This window comes from Carassius carassius, chromosome 3, assembly GCF_963082965.1.
Source record: "Carassius carassius chromosome 3, fCarCar2.1, whole genome shotgun sequence".
NCBI classification, from domain to species: domain Eukaryota; kingdom Metazoa; phylum Chordata; class Actinopteri; order Cypriniformes; family Cyprinidae; genus Carassius; species Carassius carassius.
Genome location: NC_081757.1, coordinates 6,940,978 through 6,960,741, shown reverse-complemented (window position 1 = coordinate 6,960,741; position 19,764 = coordinate 6,940,978). Strand labels below are relative to the sequence as shown.

Below are 19,764 nucleotides of genomic sequence, written 5' to 3'. Positions count from 1 at the left end.
ATTTCACAGCTAGTTATTTTGCTCACTTGCTTATTATGTGCTGTCCAAGGTGCTGACAGGAGCACCAGTACCATGAGCTGTCAAGCTGTCTTGCAGTAGGTGGTTACAAAATAGCCTGTGGCCACTACATGTGGAGCTGTGTTGACGTCCACCTCCTATTACAGTAAATTTTTATATGGAGTATAACTTAGAATTGCTTTTTCAGTGTAATGCTTTAATGTCATTTATTTGTGCAGTGTATACAGCTTTTTTCATACATCACATAATCAGACAAATGAAATTCCAGAGAGAAACTGACCATAATTCTTGTATTAAACTCCATACATACAGTATAGCCATACAAAATATTTTGATTAAGCACAATTTCTTGTACATCCATTGAAACTGGAACATTTTGTAAATACAATAACAACAAAAAAAGAATGCTAACTTGAAAGTTCATGCTCTTTTGTGCAAGACAAAGAAGCATTAAAGTCCATTAAAGATAGAGAATGCAAAATTCAAGACATTGACATTAACATGAACTCTCATTGTAAACTTTTCACACATTAAGTCACATTATTCTCTTCAGTTTATATGGCACTGATAAGACTTTACAACAAATTTTCTAACATCTAAGATTAACTGGGTGAACAGACCAAATCCACACACCCATCCAGTTTTAGTGATTGTCTGAAGACTGCAAGGTTTTGACACCCAGTTAAATCAGTTAGTGCACATTTTAAACCATCCCTCATTTGCTTTCCACAGCAAACCATCTGGAAGAGACGCTGGATTCCTGAGGTGATGTGATTTACCATTTGATACAAACATAGCAGGATGGCATCAGTTTCTCCAGTAGCAGTTTTCAGTTTCATTGCCAGGAGCCTGGTTAGAGAGAAAAATAAAATAATTAATATGACATGGCTTATTGTTATGACATAAATGTCAAAAAGACAACAATAACAACAATGTGCAAAATCAAAAATAAATTTGCACTGTTGTTAGTAAGTGTAGTGCTGTTCGAAATATTGAAAATTAAAAAACGTATTAATGTTAACATTTGAAATAGACCCAAAGATCTGGAGTTGCATGGTCACAAGAGATGGCTGATTTTTTAATGAAGCCTCTGGAGTTGTTTTCTATGCTTCTGAAAGGAAAATAAAAATACTTCCAAAACTAATGCAGTGTACTGATGTTTTTGATGTCTTGAATGTCTCTTCAATATCAACTTGCAAATGCAAATGACAACCCTGCTGTCTTCTGTACTCCATTCCAGATTTAATTCAAACTTTAGAATTATCAATCAGTCCTGCTACAAATATGGCAAACTGAAACAATGCAATGCAAACACACCATCTTCAGATGGATTTTGTTCTTGTTTCACCCCACATAATAGGAAGTGGATACATGGATTTGCAACACTGCTAATATTCTAAATGTTGTAGATTTTAGAAAGGTTGGAGTCCATTTTGGTGGCTTTTCCAATAGTTTATTTTAATGAGAACAATCAAACATCTAAATTGCAGTTTAGGGTAATGCTGTGCTGTCCTCTGTGTGTGTGTGTGTGTGTGTGTGTGTGTGTGTGTGTGTGTGTGTGTGTGTGTGTGTGTGTGTGTGTGTGTGTGTGTGTGTGTGTGTGTGTGTGTGTGTGTGTGTGTGCGTGTGCGTGTGCGTGTGTGTGTGCGTGTGTGTGTGTGTGTGTGTTATTTGACAATTTTACAGCATCACTATGTTCATTCAGCTTAGTGGTCATTATAGTTTTAAAGAGGATGACATTTTGAGAAAATGTTGAGTTTTTTTTATTGCTCCAAATAATGCAGTCAGTAAAATAAATTTGTTTATCTGGCAAAGGTGAATACGTAAAACTTTTACATGCATTGAACGTATTTGTTTACAAGCCCTAATTCTTCATTTCCTTCCAAAAGTGGTGTGAATCATTTCTATACACTGTCACCCTTAGAATTTGTGTACGATGTGTACCAACGCCATTACCAGTTTTCCCAAATTATATGTAGAGAGGTTTATGGACAATTTAATCCCTGCAGGAGACTTGGCAAGACCCTTTTCTCTGTCAATTTTCACCCTCTGTTTCATTCAAACCCCTCTCTCTTTCTGCGCCTCTACAATGTGGGGTTTCTTTCTCTTTCTTTTTTTATATTCCCGCATATCTTTTTTTTTTCCACAAGCTCCCACCACCCCCAAAAAACCTTCAGACAGCATGCAGCTTATGCAAATCACTGGCCTTTTATTCTCAATTCTCGTCCTCAGCCTTGAATGAGACCTCAAGAAAATGCACACACACACACTCACTCGACTCACTTGTTCTCACCACACTCTACTGTAATGGGTATGGAGCCCTCCATGACATTCTAATGAACTATGTACCACAGCGCACCACTATTTTGATTATACTAGCAAAAATCTTATTAAAAATTTCTTAATATTGTTGCAACAGTCCACCAACGTGCCAAGAACTACACTCATAAAAATGAATGTGTTTCAAAAGGGGATTTTCACAGTGATGCTTTTGGTTGCCCAAAGAACCTATCAGGGAACTGTTAATAATAGGACAGTTTTAGCAATCTTAAAAACCTTTTTCTCTTACAAAGAACCTTTTGTGGAATACAAATGTTACAGGTTTTTCTTGGAACCTTTGATGCCAATAAAGAACATTCTTAAAAATAAATGTTCCAAAAGGGAGTTTTAGCAGTGATGCTTTAGAAGAACCAATTAAGTAAAAAACGAATTCACTAGAACCAGGTTTCTTTAAATTTATTGTATTTTATTTTTTATGGAATTGGTACAGAGTCATCATGGAAGCACTGATGCCAATAAAGAACATTCGTGGAAAAAAAACAGTCTGAAGAACATTTTAATAACTTTAAAAAAAAATTCCACTAAAAAGAACCTTTTTTGCAATTGAAAGGGTCCATGGATGTGAAAGGTTCTTAATGGAACCGTCAATGCCAGTAAAGAACCTTCTTTAAATTTTGTACACTGGTACAAAAAGGTATAAAACATCTCAGAAATTGATGGTAAAGTTCACAAACAATTACAAAGAAAGAGAAAGTAACACACCAAACTGATTGTGCAATTTTGAAGCACAAAAATGTGCTGTAAAACGTAGGTCAACAATCTGTGTTTTATTCACAACTTTGTGAAAATAATTTTTGGTGTACATTGTACTAAGAGAGTATAGTGTATTCATAAAACCTAAATGCCTGCAATCTTCTAACAAGAGTCACACATATTGTTCCTAGATAAAAAGTGGCAATGAGAAGGATTATGGGATGGAAGTAGACATTTTAGGAAGGAGGGGGGCTGTTTACCAAAGTCACTGCGGCAAGGGGGTGGTGGGGGCTGATGAATATAAAGTGCTTGCTGTCATTCCCAGGGTCTGGAACACACACACACACAAGCTGTATATATCAGAGTGTGTGTATATACGGAGGGGCGAGCCAACCATCCTGACTTCCCTCAGACACTTTGACAGACGGGCCTTTTCAGCAGCGCATTGCTGGGCCAGCCAGCTCTCGCTCCCTTAGCAACGGCACAGAGTGAAGAGCCCCCTCCAGCCCACCACCAAAACCACGGGGACGGGGCAGATAGGGTGTGGGTTACAAGGGGTGAGCTGGTCCACAGGGGTGGATGAAGAAGTTTGCAGTCTGGCTGGGACTCCCACAAGCAATGAACTTGAACTTGACTCTGATAGCATTAATGAGGATTGCATGTCCTTATACAATAATTGCATATGCACTGGATAGGGTGATTATAGCACTAAAACTAAAAGCATGAAAATGATGTTCATTATTTGAACTAAAACAAACATTAACAAAAATACACACACACAAAAAGTAAATAAATAAAAAATCAGTTAATGTTTGTTCTTTCAAGTAATGAAAATGTTTTATGGTTTTAGTTTTAGTTAATAATAACCCAATAATTTTAACAATAATAATCCTGAATTAAAGCATTGTTAATATTATTGGGTTTTATGGAAATAATTGTCTTATATTATCTTGTTTTTATTCAGTTGGTTGCTTACATTTATCATTGTCATTTAATTTAAATGTTAGCCCTTAAATAACAAAAACTAAAGCTTAAGAACTATACAGACATATAAATAAACTAACAAAAATGACACAACAAAATGACTTTATTAAACGAAAAATAAAAAAAGAACAGATATAACAAAAATGGGGGGTGGGACTCATTTTCCACGAGTTAATTTTTAAATGATGGGAAAGTTCTCTCAAAAATGTACATTCTGTCGTCATTTACTCACCCTCATTAAAAATGCCATTTTTCAATACACTAAAAATCAAAGAGGTCCAATGTTGTTTGGACCACAACAATTTTCCAAGTAAACAATGGCACACTTTTCTACATATATATACATTTTTTTTTCCTTTGGTGAACTATCCATATAAGAGCAAACATAAAAAACTATCATCTTTCAACAATATATATTTCCTTTCTATTTAAATTTTACAAGTGATGGTAATTCTCCTCATTAGGATGTAAAGTGGGCAAAAAATGAAGCTAAGCTACAAAGTGAGGATAATTATATCTCAAGGTCTTTTATAATTGTGGGGCCATGATGTGTTCCCTGGTTTCCACTCTCCTGTTTTTGAATTCCTAGTCCTGCCCTTTGCTCTCACATCCTCCAGGATACAGTTACTGATGTTCCTGTGAGTGCTTGAAGGATTTGCAGGGTAGTCCCAGCTTCTCTTTTATTTCATTGCTTTATTACAAATTACATCGGCAGAACTTGCAATGCAACTGTAGTCAGGTCACTCCAAACACATCTTTAGCTCTCTGCATTGTTACCAACAAAAGAAAAGTCTTTGAAAGAACTGCTTTCCAGAGTGACCTCATTTCTTTCAAGGTTATGCCCTCAAAACAATACAATACAGAAATTATGATTTTAATGGCATAGACCTGAATAATAAGGAACGAAACATCATCGAAACTGATCTGCAATCACATGAAGGTGCTTTTTATATGCTTAGAATTGGTCTAAAAGCCCACTTAAAGACACAGTTCACCACAAATAAAAATTTGTCATCATTTATTTACCGTCATGTTGTTTCAAACCTGTATGACTTTCTATCTTCTGTGGACCAAAATATATATTTGGAAAGGCGATCTTCCTTTCTTTGGGTCCTACATTAAAAAGACAGTGAAAAGAAGGTGAGTAAATGATGACAGAACTTGTATTTTACGGTTAACTGTCCCTTTAAGGTACAATACTGGCTTTCATCCATCTCTCAAGTTCATGCTTTGGATCAAGGCACCGTATAGTTCTGTGATCCTAACATCTCCATTGTGGCTCTGGATTACCTGCATTTAATAGTTCCGTTTAGATCTACCACTATTCTGTGGTTCTTTTTGCTGCCTGTTATTCCAGCTCGGGAATCCCAATCCCAGGCTTTTCATGGCCACTTGTCCAAGGAGGGGAGAAAAAGGTGGGGGAAACAATTTCAAAGCTCCCCCGTAGCTGATACAAAGCTGAGAACAACCCTTCGTCGGATAATCGCGTTTATCCCAGGATTAAGACGGGATCGACAGCTGAGGTATCCTAGGGGAATTTTACCGTAAACCACACAATGGCCTTTAACACAAACCCAAGAGATTCTTCTGAGTCATTTCTCGTCACTGTTCATTTCTTAGTTATGATCAGCGATGAAAGCGATTCGGAACTCGTCTACCCTTGTTAAGTGTCTTCATTAACACTATCCATTCTCAAATTGTCCTCGAGAGACATCTTCAGTAAAGCATGCATTAAAATGACTTCTATATACAAGTGTGAAGTTTTTCAGAAAGCAATAGCAGCTTCTATTCTCCTGCAGGCATACATGTTTCCAAATCTAATCTGGCACTAAGTTTTTATCACAAGAGCATGAAATGAAATCTCACAGAGCTGGCTTTTAGAAATAAATATGTGAGGCCCTATAACACTGGACATAAAGATGACATATGATGGGGAGAAAACTGTTAGTATGCCAGACAAATATTCCCAGATAGCCACCTCCCATAGGCCTTTGATATTAACATGCCAGCTGCAGCAACTGCCACATGGGGCCACAGACTGAGCCAGACAGAAAAAAGCCCTCCCCCACCTCCTCTATTCTCCGCCAAACACACGTTTCCTCGATATTTCATTGTTCATCAGTGTATTTATTAGCGTCAATTGTTTATCTCACCCTGTTTTTTCCACCGTGTTGCTGTCGAGAGAAGAAAACCTCAGTTGGTGACATAGTGTCCTAAGTGGCTTTCTATGCAAGTCCTCTAACTCTCATGCATTACTTTTTTCTCCTCCTCACTGCATCCATCTGCTTTTTTTCTATTTTATTTAGCATAAATAATTCCTCCTTTCTTTGTGACTCCGCTTTTGCTTTGCTGTGAAATACTGTCGCTGTCCCAGTGCAAACTTTCTCCGTGGTTTTCTGTATCACTGCCTCCATTTTACTGGGTAATATATTGTAATGAAGCTTTAATTAATTGCTTGCCCAACTGCTGTGCCCTAGCAGAAGGGGGAGAGGAACAAACTGTTCTTCAAATTCAACTCGATTTTACATGAAAAATGCATCAATATATACACAGAATTGTATCAATCCTAAATACAATGAAATGCACATCATGCATGATCTAAAATACATTACATTTATGCATTTAGCAGATGCTTGCAAAAACAATTTGTCAAAGAGCCAACAATAAGTGCAATACAAATAAATAATTAAACCGCACACACTAAGACAGGAGATGTAAATTAAAAAATCTGCCTTTTAGAATACACACACTAATCAATTAGCATTGACCTTTAACGACAAACTTGGTAACAACTCGATACTCTAGTAGGCACTGCAAAAATATGTCACAGAGAGGAGTGCATCTACATTGCTGCTAACAACACACTCTCAACACAGCCAAAGAAATAAAGCCCCATCCTCAGCCGTTCCCTCAGGATAGTCTCTTAGGGTTTTGGTGCAAATTTAGGCATCTGGCTCTGTCTGGGCCTGAGCATCATTCTCAGCTTATTACCCTCCAATGTCTCTGGCACTCCATCCGTACAGACAATGGTGGGAAACAGGGGGGACCGCGGACCCACGTCAAGTACTCGCAGTACAATGCTGCCATTGTAGAAGAGGAGAGGGGCCTGGAATAATAACATAGGCACTATCAAACTGTTTACCAACACAGAGCATACAGCTGATGATTTAATCCTTCTTTATTACAAATCATTTTTCAATTTCAATTTGTGATATTGCTATTGATGCTTGCATATGTGTAAGGAGAAGTTTTGTACAAAAACACTCTGAGACTAATTGACTTTCTTGCACACAGACAGTTAAACACATGTATCCATCATTCACACAGATGCAAATGACCTTGTGTTGAAGTGATTATTGTGCCAGACACCTTGGGAGATATTTCAAGGAATTGCCCTTTGCAGTCCATGAAAATATATTATCACGGTCATGCCCAAAATCCACATATGCCAGTCCATAGAGCACGTTATGTTGGACTACCAGAGAGAGAGCTATAGACCAGTAATCCAAACGTGCTAAGGATTTTATTTATTTATTTATTGTTTCATTTGAATTATTAGATTTTATTTCAAATAATTCCATTCATGCAAATACGCTTGTATGAATGAGTTATTTCACAGCACTACAGTGCATTATTCTCTAGCTTTTGTGCTTGCTTGATACAAAGAAAAAAAATCATTTTCAGACTCAAATACTCATGTGCATATTCTGCTTGACTGAAAACATAAAGAACTGGCAAACCACAAAAACAATACACAGTTCAGCGCATGATTTGCATATTGAAAACTGGAAAAATCTAGTATGGGTTTGGCACCGTGCCAAGCGGCATAATTAACACTTTTCAGCCACTGCTCTGCAGCAGTCACATTATGCTCTGACAAGCATCCACTCCCCCTGCTCGACCGCTTATACTCACACACACAACATGAACACACCAATGCAAACGTGAACATTTATTCTTGCTTCTATACATTTGTAAAAGCTGTTAACATTTGCTGTTAAACCATCTATGGTTGTGCTACCATTATGCGCCATTTGGGCAAATGCAGTGTTGTTGTGTAACAGTATCACATTAGACTCTCTGTTCAAGGGTGTAAAATGAGTTTTGTGTCCCTATGTGAGATATTTAAGCATTGAAGGTCTTTTACATAAAACCCTGAGAGATGCAGAGGGAGGAAACCCCTCCCCCTCACAGCAAGATACACAGCCTAATTAGAAATTCTCTATTAAAGGTACAGTCTCTAATTTCCAGGCTACTATTTCGTGTTTGGATGTAAATCCTCAGTTTTGTATTAGTCTGTCTTATTTTCTGCATGTAGATGGAAAAACCATTTTCATATATTAATAATAAAAAAACATCAATTGAGACAAATGTGCTGTGTTAAATCTGAAGCTTTGTGTTGTAGTATAATCTTTTATTTTACAGGCTCAAAAATGTCCTACATTATTCAGCTTTTGGCTATTTCCTTTAAAAATATGAACATGGATTGTTTTTGTCTTTCATATGCAAAACTGAGAAAGCAAATGCTCCTGCTTAATAAATATTGCAAAAATAATATCTTGGATTCAGAATGGACAAATTTTTGCATTGTACATTTGTGAGTGTGTGTGTGTGTGTGTTTATCCCTGGAAATTTCTAGAATGCATTTTAATTCTCTGCAAGAAAAAAAAGGCAGACAGAACACAAGCACAACAATAACATCAAAGTCTTTTTTTGCTTTGAAATTCAAAAATCGGAATTCAGATTTAAACGTAAACATTCAAAATAAAGAATTCTGCCACGTGCCGTTGCTAAAGCGCCACTGTGCCTTTAATTGGGGGCTCAGTCCTCTCTGCTTGTTCCTATGCAATTATGTTAATATGCAGAGCTTGTCTGGTCTTTTTCATTAACAGAGGCGCTTGCATCATTGTTTCCTTTATTTGTAAGCTCCACGGGCACCTTCCGTACATCAGTGATCTTTTTTTACATTTCTTTTTTGATGGGCTATTCTGCCAAGCCTCCTCTTTAAGGATAAAATGTCAGTCTTTTTTTTTTATCTCATTTTTGGACAACGAGGTGTTTTAGGCACACATGGTTTCCATGCTCAGTAAGTATGCAAAATGGTTTTCCTGTTATTACCAGGAGGATTCAATGGCTTTAAATATTCAGCAGATGACGCATCATTTGTCTCGTCTTCGCATTTCAATACGTTTTGACGTATTTTGAATATTTACGCTCTATTCGTTTGTGTTGTTTTGGTTACAGCACGAAAGCAAAGCTAATTTGTCATCCTAGGGCAAATATGTTTCAGAATGCCTGTGTTTCACCTATCGTAGTCATTTTCTGCAATGAACACACCAGCACAGCTCTGCATATCACTAGCAATCCATTATGACGCAACCAGTCACCTTTGTGAAATGCATTTCAGTGTCTTCCATCCATTTGAATGACATAACATGCAGCTCTCTTTAACCAGGTGGCCTGCGTATATTTCCGTTTACCACGTAACATCCTAGTGAAACGAGCGAGCAATGTGATGTTTTGCACCTCTCGCCTCTTGACCGGCTAATGATACAAACTGTGGCTATTTTCAAAGGCACCAAACATCATTAAAAGCATGGCACAGTGTGAGAGCCACATTTAAGCTGGGCAGGGCAGCATGCATGCTTTTGTAAGCTGGTGAGGGGCACTTGGCACCTTTGTGCCACCAATTTGGTGTATCATTTAGCAGCAGAAACAAAAGTGCTCTTCAGACCAGGTTGACTCTTTTGCTTTGGTCAAGAGGATGCTGTATGTCAATTAACTTAGTCTCTCGAGTAAATTCAAGCAGCTCTCGCTTTTTGGTTTCATCTGGAAATCTGCTATGGTCATTTCGGTGTCATCGCTGAACCGAGGATTTCGGCGCACGGTTTTGTCATGTACACACACATATCACAACCTCCAGTCAATTAACAGGGTAAGAGTATGAATTAATAGCTGCTTTCATTGAAAATGTGTATACAGCAGCAGGAGGAATTAATTTGCATTCAAAGCTCGCCACAAATCAGAAAGTCTTTGTGAATATCTTAGTGTGCGCTAATATCTTAGTTTAGATAACGGGGATATTTTCTTATTAGACAGGAAAGATGGGATTGTGATAGCTCTTTTTAAAAGAAAACAATTTGGGCCTAATACTTTCTAGTAGGGCATTCGCCTGATTCGTTTGCTTTACGTTTCGAGCGACCTGGCAAACCCTCCAGTGGAGCTAAAAGCAGTGCCAATAACGTCTTATATAGGCAATGATGCAGCTTACCTCATGCCAACACAGCCATTTTAGGGAGCAGCAGCCAGCTTCTCCATCAAGATGGCTTCCTGAAAGCACACCCCTCATTCAGACTTGCAGTCTTCCAGCATCTGGTGGTCCGTGGCAACTGGCAGCCTCTTTGTCCCCATTGGCACTTGGGATGGAGAGTCTCACTCCTTTCTTTTTTTCCTCTTTTCTCAGGGGGCACAGATGGCACTAAATGCTTCCGTTGACGAAGAAGGGAGGGGAGCTGGTAGAAGAAGGATGAGGGTTGACTATTATTTTTCTTTTCTTTCATTTGGACAATTGCACCATTTTTTCCTGGCTGGCAGTTGCTAAGGGGAAACAAGAAAATAAAGGACAGAAAAGCCTCTTTTATCACTGCCAAAGCAGATGTCATGGCAACTGCTATATATTATTTCTTTGGATAATATAAATGGTATCAGGCGACTATAAAGTTCTTGTTCGTGTCATGCTAAGTAACTGCACGTACAGAAAAACCTGGTATTAGTAATGTCAATAGTTGTGCATTAGCTCAACACGAATGGTGCGAAGACACGAATGTCTGGCATTTGTGTTCTCGATTGGTCACTTTGAAGGTATACTGAATCGGCCCACATCAATTACTGTCCACCCATAATTTCATTGAATAACCCTTATTCAATTGTCCTAGGTAACCAGTTTAGCAGGAAAAGATCATTGTTAATGAATAATGACAGAATTTCTTAGCTCACATTAATTTTACATAAAGTAATACAAATGTGATAGTGGCCCATACATTCTTATCATTATCGAGATGGAGACGGACATATAATTTCCTCTCTCCGATCATTTATCGCATTGAAGCCTTTGGCCTAATGTCCTGCAGTCATACTAACCACAGATTCTCAGGCATGTTGAAATATATTGTGATTTTGATTTATTTTCCTTCTTTTTACACAGGTCATGCCTGATGCTTTGAAGGATATTTCTAGAGACAATTATGCTGTTTATGTTTAACAGCCATAGCGAGTCCTTTTTTTATTCATTTGCTTATATTGTGTGTGAATTGCACATCTGCCTGATATTATTTGAATTCTCCGGAAAAAAAAAACATATACGCCATACAGCTTAACAAAAAATGTACCTACAGAAAAATTAAGAAAACATTTTTGATTATGATTTGCACTTTACTTTAAAGAACTTGTTTGTGTCTGGTACAAATGTGAAACTTTAATTAGTGTCTTTAAAGGTTGAATATCTACAGCATGCATTTATGTGCAATTTATCAAAAGAAAATTCATGAGGATCGTATAGGCAGATGGTTTGATGAGTGTAAATTTGTGAGGAATAGACTCTAATGCATACATACGCAAAAACAGGAACACATTCTCACAGATCTAGGTCACGTAACCACAAACAGAATGCTTTTTATGAATATGCATGTGGTGAGAGAAGAAGAGATTTGTGTCATGCATATAGTGTCTTGGACTTGATTGGGGATTACTATTTGCATTTGGTTCCTTTCAAGTGCATGCATTCATTAGCATATACTTTATGATTTACTGTGTGTTTGTATCAGATTAACTCAACAAATAATTGTTCTAATTACAATGTTGCATTGTAATATGCCTTGATTGCACTTACCAGATGGCGTTTCCCCCCTTAGCTCCAGTCCTCTGGTCTCTCACAAAGACACTGCAGTTTGAGAGGCTACAGTGAGGTGAAGTAATAAAAGACACCAGGATTAGACGATCATCAGAATATTTTAGTTTTACATTTAAATTATTGATATAATTCACAAACACATAGATGACAGCCAGATAATGAACACTAAATTAAAAAACTCAGTTTGCACCTTAAATCATATTTGGCATTTCAAACATTTTTTTAAGTGGCAAATATAGAGAGTGTAAAATGAAACATATTCTTTTTTGTTCTCTATCATCTCTTTGTTAGTTTTTGTTTTCTCTTCAAATTGAAATAATCAATCATTTCCTCTTCTCTTCAATTAGTTTAATTGGCACCCTAAGCATAGACACCTCTGTCTCTGAAAATAAAAGTATGCATCTTATGTATTTAGTATAAGCATTTATTATTTCCATAAAACAAAGATTAAAGTCAGGCAATCCATTGCGTAAGATTAAATTGGCCTAAATTTGATGCACACACGCCATTAGATTTTTTTTCGTGATTGCTTCAGAAATTTCTAATACTGTCTCTATAATAAATATCTTAATTAAATATAACCATAAATGAAGGATAAAGCATTTTTAACACGTGATTTACTGAAAAGCATCGTAACACACAAGACAGCGTGTGTGTGTGTGTGTGTGTGTGTGCGCGCGCGCGCACGCGTTTCTCGTGGCCTGAAGCTCCAAAAGCGCTTACACCTTTAATGATTTTAAACTCTAAACACAGACATAGTATTTACATCGTTTCCAGTAATTTTACAAAATTACATCTTATGTCATAAAAAAGCCACAGGGATGAAAAAAGAATGCCTTCATTCCGCATTCGTTTCCGCCTCATGTCTTCATCTTTGATGTGCAATTATGGCCAATCATAATGAAGCTGCTTCAGCATGATGTCACTGCCTAATGGTTGTTACTGTGAGCACATCAAGTGACGTCACGTTCATTTTTTGAATAACAAGGTTGTTTAAACATGCATTAATTTACTTTTTTATTATTATTATTATTAGTAGGCCTAGGCCTACATTCTGTTTGTCTAGTAACCTGTCTAGAGACAGTAAAAAAAATAATTCTCACTAAAAGTCCGAGATTCTTTTGTGATTTAAGATTACAAGATTATAGAGTAGGCTAATAATTCTTTATATTTTAGAACCTTTTCTACTAAATCATCACCAACACGAAGGAACCCATTTTGTGGACATGTGACAAAAACGATTTCACCTTTTCATCATCTCAGACATCCTAATTTGTCATCGTGTGAATGTTGAGAGAGGGATTTTCAACACACTTTTTAAGCGTTCATCTATACCCAATTAGTGATCGACTAGTTGTAATATTCACATGGTTTCCCTTCTAGATCAAACCAAGATCGATAAATGATATCTGATTCAAGCGTGTTGAACGCAGGCCTCATTTTGCGCGTCAGATGCTGAATAAACGCAGGCGTAACAGCAACATTGGGTTGGTCTGCATGGGTGAGGAAAAGATATCGAGGGGGTTTGAAGGAGGCAGTTTACGAACTAGCTACAAAGTTTTTTAACTTATCCAACGTAAAGTTAAATTACAAATTAAATTTAAAATACAAAATAGATTACTCGATTCTTGCTGTTTTTTCTCTCTCTCTGTTTCAGTTTTCTCTTTAAAATATTATAGGCTACAATAAACTTACTAACTCAGGCTTTATCTTCTTATAGCTTTTTAATCATTACTCAAACTAAATCACACATTTGACATCAGAACCAAAACTGACTGAACTGAAATCAAACTATAGTAAATCAACTCAAACTAATATATATATAAAAATAATGTATATATATAAACTGTAGGCTAAATTATAGACCATTTATAGTGTTTCAAACAAAAGTTAAATATAGTCCCTACTACTGTAGGTTTTCAAAATTGTTGCACGCGTCCACAAACGGGCACCTGTCCGAAGGTGCATTTAAAATGATAAAGCCTGAAACATTACTTTTGACCTATATGCACGATCATATTACTTTACATTGCAGCGATTTCAATAGTCTGTATTGCTCACACAGAGCAAAAGGGCCTGCTTACCTCATGCAGTTCCCTGCGATCATTGCTTCCCAGCTTGTCACTATGCAGTTAAGGAGGACGTTTCTACTTTCGGTTATCTAGCTTTATGAAGGAAGATAAACACTCATACAGCTAGATAACCAAAGATAGCAACTACCTCCTGTCAACACTTTTTTTTAAATGTGGAACATCTCATAAAGTTGACCTGATAAACGAAAACAGGGTTAATGCGCAATAAATAAATTACACTCAGATTACACACTCTTTTTATAGACTGTAAATACTGTTAACAAGTCAAGTGTTGAATGGATTTATGAGGTTCTCCAGACCTCGTGGTGAGGACATAATCCACAATAGTCAAGGCCTGAAGTTGCGCTCTGGAGACATTTCAAATTGAGCCTTTGGAGTTGTTGCTAGGGTTTCCATTCATATAAACGGGATTTTGTCCCTTCTGGTCACTAATAATGCTTAAAAAATGACGATTATTAGGGCTAACCATTTCAGCTGGCTCGTTAAGCCCCAGCAATCAGACAGTTATCACGCCTACATCACCATGCATCATTTCATCTTCATCTCGTGCATTATAATTCCGCAAACTGCAGTGGGTAAGGTCTTTTAGCCAACAGTTTAATGTAGCTAAATCTTACCTTTTCCTCCAAAATGATGCAATTAATAAATAAGACCCAAATAGCTTATAAAGTTAATATTATGTAACTTTTATTTTACAGGGACGCATGTTAAACAGATTTCAACATTTGAAACTGAAGACGTTTCCTGACTGTTCAAAACGTGTCTACTTAACCCACGTTTCTCTTACGTAAATGTGACGTCATTTAGTCAAAGCTATTGTTAATTACATTTGGTGATATTTCTAAATTCTACAAAATATTATGCTTTTTTCATCAAGTGTATGCAAACTGTATTGTATTCTAAAAACTATTTATATAAGCATGCATTAAGCAAAATGTCCGCAAATAGACTAAATTAATATAGAGCTATTTTTATTTATAAATATAATACTATACAAGAGTAGTTCAATAAACATGCTTTACCAAATCGAATGCCAATTTCAAAATGAAGTTATTAAAGGGCTAAAGCACTGCAAACATTCAAATAGTGTACATCATCCAAAATGACTTAAAAATGGCTTCTTAGGTTATGTAGTTATGTTGCCTATTCATATTACTGTTAAAGATACACACGCTACATATTTCATGAAAATGCTCCAGACATTCCAAATGCACCTGCTGTGATGTGAGTGTACAAAGTACAGAGGGCCACATGCACTTACCACTCAACATGGCCTGCTGTGGTCAGTTATAAGCAATCCACGCACATTTTTAGTATCATATATGCATGCATTTTTGCAAATATGTATTTATTTATAATTTTTTAAAGTCAATTTACAGACTTCCAAGTCACTAAGAGTTATTGCGACCAAAACAATTCAGTGATTCAAGCTGTGCTACGAGTCAATGTTTCAAAATACAAATGCACAAGAGTACGAAAAAACTGAGGTAATTTAAAAAGCTTACTTTTAACAATTGACGTGCATATTCCTCTCTGTCAAAAAGTAAGCTACGAGTGGCTGTGTGTCGGGGACAAATAGAGGATCCCGTGCGTCTCGCGTTAAAGAACATGACGCTAAAATCTCTGAGCAGTGCTGAAGCATCTAGTCAAAAGCCCAACTCTTCAGTGCATCTCTTCAGCGATGCGTTTTCCATTCAGAACTTGCAGTCCTTGAGTATTCAGCCATCGAACGCTGTGTCTCAGCCATCCAGATAACGGAACAGGCAGTTTAATTTCCACGATGGGGAATTCCTCCCTTGAAAAGCATGCTTACAGTGTTTATGCATGGACGTGAGAGGAGATGCGAGGTTTACTTTTTGAAAGCACGCACGCATGCGATGCTCTCGTTCCCTCCCCTCCTGCGTTCTGTGCATGCAATGTTCTCTCTCTCCAGCTTGAGAGAGTCTAGTTTCCGACTAAATGCATCCTCCTCTGGCAGTTCTCTCCTGCAGTGACGTCACTCCAGCAGCAGGCTGCCGAATGGCCAATCGCAATCCCACGCGCGTGCACCCTTTCTCCCCTTCTTTCTCTCTCTCTTGCGCGCGCTTTCCATGGGCTGCTGAGTGCGCGAGTGACAGAGTGTCGCCTATAGGTTGCAGAGTTCCTATAGTAACCTAAAATGAATCAAGTTATGCCTATAGTTTCAGCATTGCCCTAAATATTTGCCTTTTAAAACGATTAGGTTTAATAAACTCAAAATATAAAACTTTGTAGAAGTAGGTCGGCTTCATCATTTCAGTTTTGCATATACCTTTACATTGTAAATCACTATTCGTTTATCTCTTCGTGACTGCAATCTGTTACTCTGTTATCAAGTGTCTATTTGTCCCCAAGTACTGAAGCTTCTGGAACTGATCCTGGAAAAAATCCTTGTAGCTACTCCAATAAAGCAGATTATGGGTCTAAATAGAAAATACAAATGACAAGAGTGTAGGTACAATCGTGCTTTAAAAATATATCTACATATGCAGGGTTTTTTTTTTGGGGGGGGGGGGGGGGGGGGGGGGTTATATATTTATATTTAAAATAAACTGGAGGACAGCAGATGTAAATATTTCCCGTTTCTTTTCTGTTTCTGATGACCACTGTTGCATTGGGAATTATTATTATTGAAACACGTAACAGAATACATCAAAAAAGTAACACTTATTGTCGCATTTGCTACGACTACAGTACATCACAAATTACTGACAGGAGATGTTTAGCTCATGTATTGCTACAGAGAGTTTATTTCGGCGAACTTGTTGGAAACTGGTCAGCTATAAAGAACTAATTCTTGAAATCCACTAAAAATGTTTGCTCTGATTGGCAGTTACACACATCATACAGTCTATATTCCCTTTCCGCATTGAAATCCATTAAAATTGCATTTTGGACAAATATTTCCAATACGCACTCTCCACCTCAGTTGGTTTTAAATTATTTATTTGCTGTCAGTATACAATAGCTATGAATAACATTATTAAGATCAATTCTTACTTTAACCTATTATTATCAAATGTAAAATACATTTTCTCTTTATAATGTAGCCTCTTAGAATAACTTTTTTAACACGGATACGCGCGCGCACACATATTTTGATGAGTGTCAGTTTATATTCAATCAGCAAATAAGAAAATGTGTGCATCTTACAAGTCTGAAGGCAGAATGTCCATTCAGACAGAGCATGGAGACTAAATACTGTTAAGTTTCTTGACCCCTACACGCGTAATGAAGCGTGTTTAAGTGAAGAGTCCGCTCTCTTCATTCACAAAGGTCACTTGGGTTGAATGAATGTTCTGTGTCCAGTCCTGTGACTGCTGACCAAAGTGTCTCTTGAGTGTTTGGGCATACCTCTGTTACATGTGTTGATATGAACCTGTAGAGCACTAAACGGGACTTTAACCAGACAATGAACCCGAAGTAACAGCAGAAGAGCGCTTTTCTGGCTCAAGGGGGTTTTGTAGACTGGCATCATAAAATTGCAAACAGGATTAATGAGAATAACAAAAAAATACCCGTTCTGTTATTATCATTACATTTTACACCAGTCTCCATGTTACATTAGCCTACACAACTAATCGGTCTAATATTTAGGCTTGTGTGGTAGGCTACTGCTTGTAGAGACGTTTTGCTTTCCTTAATCCTGTAGTTTATATTTTCCATGCACATATTAGCATGTGATATGTGGACACTAATGTAAAGGGTTGCAAGGCCTTTTATAATCCTGTAGCCCAAGTTTTGCCAATGCTTAATTTTGGACACGTAACGTGCAACCTACAAACGCGTCTTGACATCAGCTACCCCTTGCGGTGACTTTCCCTTTATCAAGCGCGTATCAGGTGCTTTACACAATTACGTTTCTGTGCAGATAAATAGAAATAGTTGCAAAGAATTATACGTGATTTCAGAGAGTTGATAAAACTGTGTAAGTTTTATGTAAGCAGTCCTGTTTTCCATGTTTGTGAAGTCTAGATGTGTACAATAAAAGGCTCAAGATACTTAGGCTGCAGCGCTGAATTGTCACATATGTAACTGGTTAGTATTTTTTCTATTTCTATTTGAAATGCAGAGATAACTTGCGCCCCGCTGTAACAAATATCCTACAGAAACTGGGATCTAGATGGAGAAAACGATAGGCTATACATTTTATTTAATACAATCCAATCTTACAAATGCGCAATAGCCACATTTTAACGACAAATAATGTTTATTTAGACGTCGCAGCAGTCACTAATAGTCACTAATTTGCTATCATTTAGGCAATTTGTTTGTAAAATGTAGCTATTTTATTTTTTCATAATTTAACAAAAGAAACTGAAACAAAGAGCCAAAGACAAATCCATTCTCCAGTTCCTCTTTGTTCTTGTCATTAAAGGTTGATTTTACACATTTCTAAACTGTTTTATTGTCATTCATTTATACCTAGCCTATATTTACTCGTGCGTTATCATATTATTCTCATCATGTGATTACAGATTTGCATGTGCTCATTTATGACAGTCAAGATAATCCAACTTTTATGTGATTTTAGGTTTAAGATGATCGTTGATCATGCAAACGCAAAAGCATGCTAATGTAAGTGGAAAACGTATCAATAGCCTAATAAAAAAATACCTAGGCCTAAACAGCCTCATAATATATTTTTCAATTTACCAAAAACTTTTTGTCCGTTAGGACTCTCTACGTTGCTCTTCTGATAAAACGGTTTTAAATGCCCAACATATCAGAATATAGACTAGCCAATAAGAAAGGCTATAACAAGTAGCACTACAAATGTCCTTAGACTTTTAAATCGAAATATGTGTCTACTGTTTCCGAACACTATTTTAAGGTCAACTTTCTCACAGAAAAACGTAAAAGTGGGTGAAATACACATAATCACATTCTATAGAAGCCTGGAGCAGAAAATCTTGAAGTGTGGTGATATACCGCCACTTGGTGGTTATTTAAGCCATGCATTATTATATTGTTTTACACGTAAATAAATCTAAAGTACAAGCTTTTTCATTGATTTTTCAATGTTTTTGTTGGTATTTAAAGTGATCTAGCTAAACAATTTAAGCCTGCACGTTGTGCAGAAATAAGCTGATATAATCAACTCATTTATTTACGTCTTTTATGAGTCACTAATAATATCAGGTAAATTACAAACATTGATATATAAACTTGTCCATAAAGCTTTAAAACTGCGACCCCGGCAGGACTCGAACCTGCAATCTTCTGATCCGAAGTCAGACGCCTTATCCATTAGGCCACGAGGCCGATAAAATCATGTTGCAGGTCACGTGTCACAGCGCCAACGACTGAACGTTAGCTAGAAGAGTAGGTTTGTTCACCGCCAGAGGGCGCAAGGTGTATTCCTCTAGCATCACTTCCAATCAACAGATGGCCCAGAAGAGGGCGCAAGCAGACAAAAGATCACTTATTTTCGAAACGAGACGTTTTAATCATCAAAAGAGTCGCTCCGAGTCAGATTTTTCAGGTTTAAACCTAACATTACACCACTGCAAACTATTTGGCCTGTTAATTGTTACAATCAAACGCAGTACAGTTACTAAAATTAGCAAACATGTTCGCGGCAAAAAGTCTGTGACCACGGGGGCCAGTGGCGCAATGGATAACGCGTCTGACTACGGATCAGAAGATTCCAGGTTCGACTCCTGGCTGGCTCGGTTACCTTTTCAAAAGTACACAAATATTAATAAT

At 37.2% G+C, this 19,764-nt stretch overlaps 1 long non-coding RNA gene and 2 other non-coding genes across 4 annotated transcripts; 1 reads left to right on the top strand and 2 right to left on the bottom strand.

Moving 5' to 3' along the window:
- Nucleotides 1–496: 496 nt before the first annotated feature.
- On the bottom strand, nt 497–15,948 carry LOC132117652 (uncharacterized). 2 transcript variants are annotated; one of them, XR_009425808.1, is made up of 5 exons: nt 15,543–15,948; nt 14,029–14,212; nt 11,924–11,989; nt 10,307–10,547; nt 497–867 (listed from the first exon to the last, which is right to left on the bottom strand). It is a non-coding gene; the product is annotated as an uncharacterized LOC132117652 (long non-coding RNA). The 2 variants fall into 2 exon arrangements; XR_009425811.1 differs by lacking the exons at nt 497–867; nt 15,543–15,948 and adding an exon at nt 2,870–3,379 and having other exon boundaries at nt 14,029–14,223.
- A 3,299-nt stretch (nt 15,949–19,247) lies between these two features.
- On the bottom strand, nt 19,248–19,320 carry trnar-ucg (transfer RNA arginine (anticodon UCG)). The gene has a single exon. It is a non-coding gene; the product is annotated as a tRNA-Arg (tRNA).
- A 337-nt stretch (nt 19,321–19,657) lies between these two features.
- On the top strand, nt 19,658–19,730 carry trnar-acg (transfer RNA arginine (anticodon ACG)). The gene has a single exon. It is a non-coding gene; the product is annotated as a tRNA-Arg (tRNA).
- The last annotated feature ends 34 nt before the right edge of the window (nt 19,731–19,764 follow it).